This window comes from Amborella trichopoda, chromosome 2 (assembly GCF_054954075.1).
Source record: "Amborella trichopoda isolate Santa Cruz 75 chromosome 2, AtrichopodaSantaCruz75HAP2 v2.0, whole genome shotgun sequence".
Taxonomy (NCBI): Eukaryota; Viridiplantae; Streptophyta; class Magnoliopsida; order Amborellales; family Amborellaceae; genus Amborella; species Amborella trichopoda.
Window position 1 is genome coordinate 9,795,260 of NC_142337.1, and position 11,246 is coordinate 9,806,505.

Below are 11,246 nucleotides of genomic sequence, written 5' to 3' on the forward strand. Positions count from 1 at the left end.
TAGGAGTGGTATCAATCAGTTTACCAAAGAGTACAGAAAACACCATGTAGTCTTTTGAATAGGAACCCTAATAAGATGTCCTGGTAATAATTGTGAACTTTGCATTGACCTTAGTGCTTACCAGGTCCATAAACTAGTTTGCCTTCGGATTGAAATTAATACGGCTAAAGTCGAAAATTAGAGATAAACAAGTTTCTCAAGAAATGGTTGAGATCTGATGGAGAGAATTGCAGTTATCGTATAATCATGTTGAAAAGTTGAAGGGCAGAGTTTCACCTCTTCGATAAAAATTTTGTAAACCTGAAACTCATTGTTCATTTACTATGGGAAAAAAACTGCCAAATGGCATTTTGGCCTTTCTAACTATTCCAGGCAGGAAATTTTGAATTTAAAAGATCGATAATTCACTAATAAACAAGAAAACAGATTCAATTAATCATCCGTGTTAACCGTGCATGAAGAATAATCTTCGTTATTCATGGTTTGAAACCCGAGCTCATTAAAACTTTATTTAAGTTGATTTATTTTTACTACATTACAAAATGAATTTTGAAAATGAGTTGCATAAAAACTAAAGTCATGCAATCTAGCTTGCATGTATGCTATAAAACTGATGAACTTTATCTGAAACACGAGCTTACCCTTGAGTTTCTTCATCGACTTCACCTTAAGTTTCTTCTTCGACTTCACCTAAGATATGACAGTCGCCATTAGCTTTGCTTTTGGTTTGAAAGTCATTTGAGTTACCCTTGAAATCTGTCCTTCTATCCCGGCAGTCTAGATTTTCACCACTAGAACAAGTCTACTAAAAAATATCACCTACTTCAGGAATAGGGGGTTCACCGCTGCTCAACGCAAGTGCTCTATCAATGGCGGAAGCATCCAATGCAAAGATCACTATAGGACCTAAATTGTAAAGAAAGAACAAAGATAAAGGCTGAACCAAATACACAGATTTGTGGATATCTTCTAGTTCTTCCCCGTGAAAGTGTATGACTTGCTCTCGTAGGAGGATATTGTATATTTACTCCCCGGGATAGAAGATTTAACTTGGGAAGATATTTTACATCCAAAATTTTGGGAACAACCTAAAAATCACTATATTCAAAAGAAAAAACAATGACTTGTGAGTTTTGTAATACTTAGATCTCGCCTTTCAAAACGTGCGCGGTTTCTTTTCAATCTTAATGCATTAATTTTTTCAAGCTCCTAGAGAATGCAATTTGAAACTTTTCTTTTTTAAAATTGAGTATGGCCTATGTGAAAGGTTGCATTCCTAAACTTTGGGTCCTTATATTGGGTTTTGCCTAAGGGAGTAATTGGACAATACGCTCCTTCGGGAGCATGAAATCTTTCGCAAAATTCTCTTCTCTTATATAAATTCCCTTTTTTTTTCCCTTAAATTAAAGAATGGTTTCGAGTTCTTGCTTTAATGGGACGTAAATCGAGATTCAAGGAATTTCCTCTCTAAAAAGAACTCAACGGACGTACCAGAAAGCGAAAGAAAAAGAGAAAGGGAAAGGCTGTAAGTGCTGCTGGTAGCGGTACGGTACTTTGTTGTAGACTTTCTGAGACTTCCTGCCCGTTTGATCAAAATGGGAAGAGCTGCATTGTCGAAGTGGTAGCAGGAGCGGAAGTAGATCTTGATATCGAGATTCACAATTAGAAGGTTTTTCAACATTAAAGTAATCTTTTTCGATGGATTTTTGAGATGCATTTGTAATTCTACATTTGAAGGTTTCAATCTTATATAAACTTTTTCCATATATATATATATATATATATATATATATATATATATATATATATATTTATTGATTGTGGAAATGGAGGGTGGGTCATTATATTGAAGCATCAACCTCTCTAACCATGAATACCTCAATCTTATACCTAAAAATAGCATATGTGTATGGAATGCACCTGTTTTATTAAAAATAGCTCACCCACAAGCTGTATGGTCATGTACTTGATGTTGAGAGTTCATGAAATCTAAGTTAACTAAATTGGATTAAGAATCCCTGCATGGCTCTATCTCTAAGTTCATCACACATCGAGTGTAAGGCAAAATCCTTTTTACAAATGTTCTAGTAAAGGGGCGGATTAACCATTCGGGAAAACGAAACATGTGTGGTAATTTTCATTGTAATAAAAAGCCCTAGGGATAGCATGCAAGTCTATTTTTTACTCTTGATGTGATTTGAAGCTCTAAAAGTGATTTAAGTACTTTTGATTACGCAAATTAAAGATTTAAAAGCGTATGATTTCGTAGATTTGGGAACCTAAAAGAAGTAGTTCATATACCGGCTACAATATAAACTATTTTTTGCTAATTTTATGGCTTTAAATGCACGTTTTTAAAAAAATAAAATTAAAAATCCATAGAGTTAGTCTCAAATCACATGTATTTGGTACCAAATATAATTTTTGTAGACAAGATTTGGGGTGTGAGTATATAAAATTACGTCACTACAAAACAGCTTTCCATATTTTTATCGAAAAATATTATTTATATTTATATAAAAAAATATATTTATTTTTGATACAAAGTGATCTCAAAATTTTTTTTTATTGGATGTGAAATTGGAAATATCATTATTAGATGTGAAATTGGTATTCCCGTCTTCATTTGGTGCTTTATCCATTCATGGACCAATGGCAAACCTCCATTATAACTTGCTTTTTTTTTAATCATTTTATGTCATTCCATTATCACGATTTACATTTTTATAATGTATTGGAGAGTGTATTAAAATAATAGAAAATTGTAGCTAGATTTTGGCATTTTCTTAGTCGGATTTGGCCCATTTTCTCAGTTATAACTTGCACATGGACCAATGGGAGACCTCCACGATAACTTGTTTTTTTTAATGATTTATGCCCATTCCATTATCATAATTTACATTTTTTATAATGTATTGGAGATTGTATTAAAAATAAGGAAAAAGTTCATATAGAGCTGAGGCTCTAAACAATCAAATTAGAGCCCACCTCAAAATTTTTATTAAAAGAAGTTGTTTTGATACGCAAAAAACTTCAAATTGATCATCTCGATATCAAGATGCATGGACATGAGAAAAAAAAATGAATTTCAAGTTTTGGAAATAATGCATGTTGTAATGCATTTTTGGATCATCAATTTTCATGATCTTCAAGTTTTTATAGATATACTTGATCTATGTTTTTTTTTAAAAAAAAATTTTAAATTTTATAATTAGAGATAAAAATATATTTTAAGGCTATCACAAAAATTTACAATATTGATATCGTATTTTTCAATACTATTTAAAAGTATGTCTTACTTTGATTGTTTAGAGCCTTGTCTATGTACAATCTGCACTCTAAAATAATAGGAAAGTGTAACTAGATTTTGGCATTTTTTTAGTGCCATTTTCTTAATGATAACTTGGTGCACATGCTTCTAAAATTCTTATAGTTTTAAGATTTTTTATTTAAAAAAATCTATTTTGTAGGGCCGCAGCTTTGTAAACTCAAACAATTAAAATGTCCCACCTACTTCAAATCACGGTCCTAGGTTGATTCAACACGTGTCACTTATATAGTGTCTCAAGAAGATTTATAAATTACTTTAATTTTGTACACACATGGGTATAGTGTTTCAAAAAGATTTATAAATTATTTTAATTTTATACGTACATGGTGTGGGATGGTTTCATAGGATCATTATTCTTATTATTGTATATTAAATTTTTTTAAAAAATTTTGATACATAATTTTTTATTTATAGTAGGAATGAAACTCAAAACATCACACCCTTCACCTTGACTGCTTATGCTTTGAACTTATTCATTTATATACTAGTATTTAAAACTTCATGATTCTTTACTTCGATTGCCGATTCGGATGGGAGTCAATTATGATTGAATTGGTTATGGGATTATATAGGTCCCAATTCAATTCCCCCTAAAAAACCCTTATTTTTTTGACTTTTAAACTTGTCTCATGTATATTTAGGCATAATAAAAGTCCAACACCATAAATCTCTACTTTAATATTTATTTTTTTAGATTTTTTGAATTACCAATTTGGACTCATCCAAAACTGATCTAGATTATTGATCCAATGATCCGACACATATATATGGGTAAATGATTTGTCTTATCGATCCACGTTCTAAAACACTAGTAAAAATAAAGCGCATATTGTACACTTATTCCCTTTGTACATACCTTTTAGATCTTAAAAAATACTAGAATAATTTTTAAAAAAACATGGACTTTGATTTATTTGGATTTGTCTCTACAAAAATGAGATGGTATCTTAGTCCATAATTTATTTAGAAATAAAAATATAAATAATTTAAAATTTTATTCTATTTTATTTAATTTTGTAGTTGACCTACTGTGGGTGGATGAGGCTACTTTCTCAAAGGTTTAGAATCCTAAAAACTTTCTTTGATAGGAATTTTTACCCAACGAAATGAATGAATTTATAACATAAAATCTCTTGACATCTATTAATATAAGCAAAACAAAAGAGTAAAAGTATTATTGATGGAGCCTAGGTAAGTAATTATGGAGTATTTAAAACAACAAAGACCATGCTTTTTCAATTAAATCTCTCTCCTTGGGTTTTAGAATAGGTTTATCAACCCCTAGCTGCATTATTAGTACTTCCAAAACTAAATTTTACTTAGGTTGGCTAATATATCTTGTATATTTTAATTTAAAGACTCATATTTTTAATCATTTATGTGCACACTCACTTTTTTTCAATCTTAAATATCAAGAGAGCCTTTACTTTTTTATAACTCTCTTCCCACCCCACCCCACCCCACCCTACCCTACCCCACCCCACTATCTCTCTCTGCAAAGTTTGTTTTATTAATAATTCTATAAAAATCAATTCCATTAAAATTCTATCTTTTCCTCTCTCTTTGTCTCTATTAAGTACTGCAAACAAATAATTCTATTAAAATTCTCTCTCTCTTTATTAACGACCTCTTCCATTAAATTTGTTCTATATAGCTTCTTTCAAAAATCAAAATTTTTAAGTTAATATAATAATAAAATAAATAAATTGAGTTAAAGAGATTCATTTTATTGTCATGTTGCATTTTAAATTTTATTTTGATTATAAAATAAATTTAATAGACAACAAACATTTAACATGAGATATGTCCTAAGTATTTACATATTTTTTACACAAAAATAAAAAACCATAATGCAAGTGCCACTATTTTAAAAAAACTAGATTTTTGATAAATTATAGTATATTTTTTTAAAATTTCTTTAGGTGGAAACCGACCAATTCTACAATCTAGATCATCGATCCACCAATTCGACACCATTTTTAAGGTGGCTGATCCAGATGACTGATCAGTTTTTTTTTAAAAACCTTTTGTCAATCTAACACACTGAAGTTCTCCGATTCGAACTGACTTAGAACTATCTAAATTGAAGTGAGGTGGATGATCCATGCCATTGATGTGTATTTTCATAAATTGTAACAAACTACGTGAAAGTCATGACTCAAGGGTCCAACCGATCGGTGGATCCAAACGTCGGTCAGTTGAATTTTGGTGAATTGTGAACCCAACACACACACATTTCAGCAAAAGTTATACTTTCATTGGCCTTTTAGAACCAAATCAAAATGCCAAATTTATCTCCTTTAGCCCTCACAAAATTTAGAATGAAAAATCCTCTCTAGACCACATTTACCCGCTAAATTGTGCTTTCATGATTTTTTGAATCTTAAATTTACTTTGTTCACTTCGCTTCTAACCATTATCAGTGAAATTCTATAATTTAATTTCACATGTGGAGAAAATTATTTAAATTTAATGAAAAGTTAATGCATCTTATATGGCAATGTTTTTAAAACTTATACGAATGAAACACGGGAGAATCTAAAGAGAGAAAGAGAGAAATTATTCATACCTCTAACAAGTGAAAGTATCAATGGACAGTAGAGTATCCCCTATGCTGTAGAAACATAAATGGGAAACCTGGGAGATGTAGAAAGCTTGACCGGATGTCCTAAACAAAAATGAAAATTGAAACCAACTTCAATAGCAAAAAATGAAAAAAAAAAAAAAAAAAACCAATCAAATCGCATAGAATGATAAATGGATCCCTATTTAACATCATACCTATGTTATGAACTATATAACATCATACCTATGTTATTTTATTTTATTTTTCAAATGTCCCATCACTCCTTCAAGTCAACTTTCAATCAAATGGGTTTTGAAATTTATCAAATTACAAAGTGTTAAATACCTGAGAAAAGTTTAGAATTGAGGCTCTAAACAATCAAATTTGAGCCTACATAAAAAATTTTACCAGAAAAGGTTGTTTTGATGCCCAAATATTTTCAAATTGATATTTTGACATCAAGATACATGGGCATGAGAAAAAAATGAATTTCAAGTTTTAAAAATAGTGTATTTTGTAACGCATTTTTTTATCGTCAATTTTCAAAATTTTCATAGATCTATCGATCTACACTATGTTTTAATCTTTAAACTTTATAAATATAGAAATATATTTTTTAAGGCTATCACAGTGATTTTCAGTATTGAAACTACATTTCTCAACACTACTTAAAAGTAGGCTCTAATTTGACGGCACCCTAAATAGGTTAATTTTGAGGGGTACTTTAATGAATATTCACGTCAAAAAAAAAAACAAATTGAAAGGCATAAAATGAAATTGGAATCCCTTTTTTCACTTTTCTCATTAAAATGAAGAAATAATGTGAAGACTTCATCAGAGGCATAGTTGAACATCTGTGGTGTCGTGGTGTAGTTGGTTATCACGTCAGTCTAACACACTGAAGGTCTCCGGTTCGAACCCGGGCGACGCCATTCGAGTTGGTTCGTTACTTTTTTTTTTGTCATTTGCCAATAATTTCCTAACTCATAATTATGGCAATAAAGAGCGAAAATAAACTGATTCTTTTTTTCTTATTTAGCAAAGGAAATTTTGGTTGATTACTACAAAAATAGAAAGGAAAGTTTAGTTGATTACTATAAAAATTGAGAAAATGAAATGAAAATTTTCAACTCAAAAAATAAAAAAAACGTAAATTAGTTTTTTTAATTAACCATAGTTAAGGCAATATGAAGAAAATACATCAAAGCCAAAAGAAAAGGGAGATGCAATGGAATAAATGAGCACAAAGCTCGAAACTAACAGAAGAGGAAAAAAAAATTGGGGAAAAATAATGAAAATGAAGATAAAGAGAGGATCTAAATTTTTTGTCTTCTCTAACTATCTCTTATAAAAAAAGAAAAGACAAATAAAAAGAAAACAGTATTAACACTTCAGAGTTCAGACCAGATCTCAAGAAAAAATTCACATAAACTCAATATTTTCCAGTTTATTTTCTCATATAGAAATAATAAAAAGGGGAATGAAAATGAATCATCAGAAAAATCCATATAATGGAAAACAAACAAAAAAATAAGGAAAAATAGATAAAAATTAATATCGAGATTTAATTTGAGAATGAAATAAAAATAAAGTTGCAGAAATGAAAGTGGAATAAAAAATTTAATAACGCGGGAAAACTGAAGTTTCATAAAAAAAAATTCGACAACATTCTTCCAAATTTTGGGAGATTTCAATTCATTTCGCTTTTTTTTATTTTTTTAAGGCCATTCTCTATATTTTCCAACGTTATTTCAAACTAAATTCAATAAAATTGGGAAAGAAACCATCAAAATTTAGAGGAAAAGCACAGATCTCGGATATATCGCCGAAGTTTGGATAAATTCAAGACGAAATTCAGGTTATGATGTATTTTCAATAAAAAATTTGGGAAAAAATCTCCAAAATTAAGCTGAAAATAATGGGAATGCATAGATGGATTAACACTGTGCTTTAATTAGTGATTTATTCTAACTACAAAGAAAATCAGCCAAATTAGCCAAAATTCCTCGAAAATTCAAGCAACAATGAAACAATCTATGCAACGACAAAAGTTTCGCCAAAAATTCAGTGAAAAGAAATTTGAAGAAATCGTGTTACTCATAGAAGTACCTCTCACTGTATGGAGATTTTCTCCCGAGTATTTCTCTGCCAAAATTTCACTGAAATTTCAAGCCCAATCTCAGATTGCAATGATTTTTCAAACTAAAAATACTAATTTCTTCCAAATCCACCGAAATTATACTGAAGAATACAAAGATGCAGAGTACTTATACGCACCTTTTCGTCTGCAGATATTGCAATACTAAATTACCGAAATCCACGGATTTTGATGGATTTCGAACAAAATCGGGAACCAAAAGAGCCAGGCTTTTCAGGCCCTGTCTCGTAATTCAAAAAGAATAATAACTTTTTCAATATACTTTCCTCTTGCCGAAATTTCGCTGAGAAGTACAGGATAATGAAGATTGAGATTCACTATGCAAGAGGAAAGTATATTGAAAAAGTTATTGCTCTTTCTGAATTATGAGCCAGGACTTGAAAATCCTCGTTTTTTTTGGTTCCCGATTGTTCGAACCGTGCATTGTACCAATGCGTATCGGACATGGGGTAGGAAGTGGTTCACCTGGCCTAACCGGTAAATCAGTTGGTTCAACCGACCTAACTGAGCAAGTCTTTGGCAGTAAAAAAAGTGTTAAAAAAATAAAAATACAAAACATCTAATAAAATATGAAAAATATATTTAAAACATGACTAAAACAAATCACATCCAAATAAAGTTGAAAATTAATGGAAAGATGGATTTTAAAAAATCTATTTGTACCAAAAATAAGCATTAATGGCCAAAACAATTTTCAATCTTTGCAAAAATGATGAAAAACATCAAAAAATACATTACACACAAAATCTTTTATTTTTTGGGATCTTATATAATGTTTTTTTGAAATTATTTAAAATATCCAGTCGGTTCACCAAAACTGGCTGAATCCGAAACTGGCCAGTGGGCTGTTCCGATCTAATTGGGCTGCTAGAATTTGAACTGCCCGATTTTTCCAACACCGATCAAGACCAATATATCCTAAAAGATTATTTTGACACTCTTACAACCACTCATTTTGAAATTTAAAAGATAATCATTATTGTGACATCTTTATACAAAAGATAAGTATTTTCTTTTTTAGACAATCTCTTTTTTAATTGGTTCGCTGGATAAAGCAATCCAACATAAAAAAAAAAAAAAAGATCTTATTTATTGTACATTTTTCCATAAGAATATTTTCTTTAGGAAATAGACATCAAAAGCGAGAGCATTGAGTGTGGTTCATAAGCTTGGTAAATGGGGGAATAGGGTTAGGGCAAACCAATGGTTTAAAAACCGGATCGGTGACCCGGATCGGGCTTTTCAAAAACCGATACGGATCGGCGAATCGGCGATCCGGATCGGAATCGGGTGAATCGGTCAGAATAAAGCTTCAAAAAAATCCGAAAAAATTATTAAAATTCATTATAAATATTGTTTTTTAGGAATTCAATAAAAAATGTGGGTACTCCATTAAGAATTTTCATGTTTTTGAATGAATATGCGAATATTGATATGTTCTTCCCCTGCATGAACCGCCATTCAACATTTAATTTACATCACACAAAAGGATAAACATAGAATTATCATGGAATAAGTATATCAGCATACATGGACTACAATAAAGCATAAAATTAGTAATATACGATCTAAATTAAGATGTAAAAAGTTTAAATTAACCTGACAGTTCAAAAAGAAAAATAATCACCATATGTAATGATAATATGTTGCGGTAGTTCATGTAGTCATATTCGTTGTTATTTGTTATTGCAAAAGGACAATAATATTTTCGTACATATCAATTACAAACATTTAGAATAATACAAAATGCAAGCTCCAAACATGGCTACAACTCAATTATCAAGAACATACATTTTTTGCATTAAAAAATTAATAATAAAAACAATTCTTCAAAGAGCCGGCTAACATCAGTCATTCCAACTAAAAAATCCATGAACAACAGATAAAAAAAATACAGTTTTGTATTGAAAATATAATAACATGCACTTTTTTGCATAAATAATCCATCAACATACAATTTTTTCAACAAAAACTTTAACAATAAAAATTTAAAATATGGTTTAATACCTCATGATAATTAAAACCTTGTCACGATTTTCACATCTTTTCGGAAAATCATCATTTTTCAAAAAATTCGATCATGAAAAAAAAAAAAAAAAATTTACAGCAAACTCAAACAATAAAAATTAAAAATTGGGTTTAAATGTTTAATACATCATGATAATCAAAACTTTATCACGATTTTCACATCTTTTCGAAAAATCATCATTTTTCAAAAAATTAGATCATGGATAAAAAGAAATAAAAAAAAAAAGTACAGCAAATTTTCAAAAAATTCGATCATAGATTAAAAAAAAAAATTAACAAATTTTCAAAAAGTTCGATCATGGATTAAAAAAAAAAAATCATAAATTTTCTAAAAATTCGATCATGGATTACAAAAAATTCGATCATGGATTACAAAAAATTCGCTCATGGATTACATAAAATTCGATCATGGATTACATAGAATTCGATCATGGATTACAAAAAAAAAAAAAACATAAAAAAACGAAAAATTCGATCGTGGATTACAAGAACAGAAAAAAACAATTCGATCATATTACAAAAAATTCAGTCATGGGTTACAAAAAAAAAAAAAACACAAAAAATTCGATCATGGATTACAAGTAAAAAAAACAAACATTTCGATCATGGATTACAAAAAAGTCAATCATGGATTACAGAAAATTCTATCATGGATTACAAAAAATTCGATCATGGATTACATAAAATTCGATCATGGATTACAAAAAAGTCGATCATGGATTACAGAAAATTCTATCATGGATTACAAAAAATTCGTTCATGGATTACATAAAATTCGATCATGCATTACAAAAAAAAAAAACAAAAAATTCGATCGTGGATTACAAAAAAAGAAAAAAACAATTACATCATGGATAACAAAAAATTCAATCATTGATTACAAAAAACTCTATCATGGGTTACATAAAAAACAAAAAACAAAAAATTCGATCATGGATTACAAAAAAAAACAAACATTTCGATCATGGATTACAAAACATTCGATCATGGATTACAAAAAATTCTATCATGGGTTACAAAAATAAAAAATAAAAAATAAAATTCGATCATGGATTACAAGAAAAAAAAACAAACATTTTGATCATGGATTATAAAAAATTCGATCATAGATTACAAAAAATTCTATCATAACCTACACAAAAAAAAAAAAAATAATAATAAAA

General features: G+C 29.4%; 1 long non-coding RNA gene and 1 other non-coding gene across 2 annotated transcripts; one reads left to right on the plus strand and one right to left on the minus strand.

The window, feature by feature from the left end:
• Positions 1–1,491: 1,491 nt before the first annotated feature.
• Positions 1,492–8,317, minus strand: LOC148783087 (uncharacterized). The gene is made up of 3 exons (XR_016049093.1): positions 8,175–8,317; positions 5,901–5,999; positions 1,492–1,642 (listed from the first exon to the last, which is right to left on the minus strand). It is a non-coding gene; the product is annotated as an uncharacterized LOC148783087 (long non-coding RNA).
• On the plus strand, positions 6,756–6,829 carry TRNAV-AAC (transfer RNA valine (anticodon AAC)). The gene has a single exon. It is a non-coding gene; the product is annotated as a tRNA-Val (tRNA).
• Positions 8,318–11,246: the final 2,929 nt, after the last annotated feature.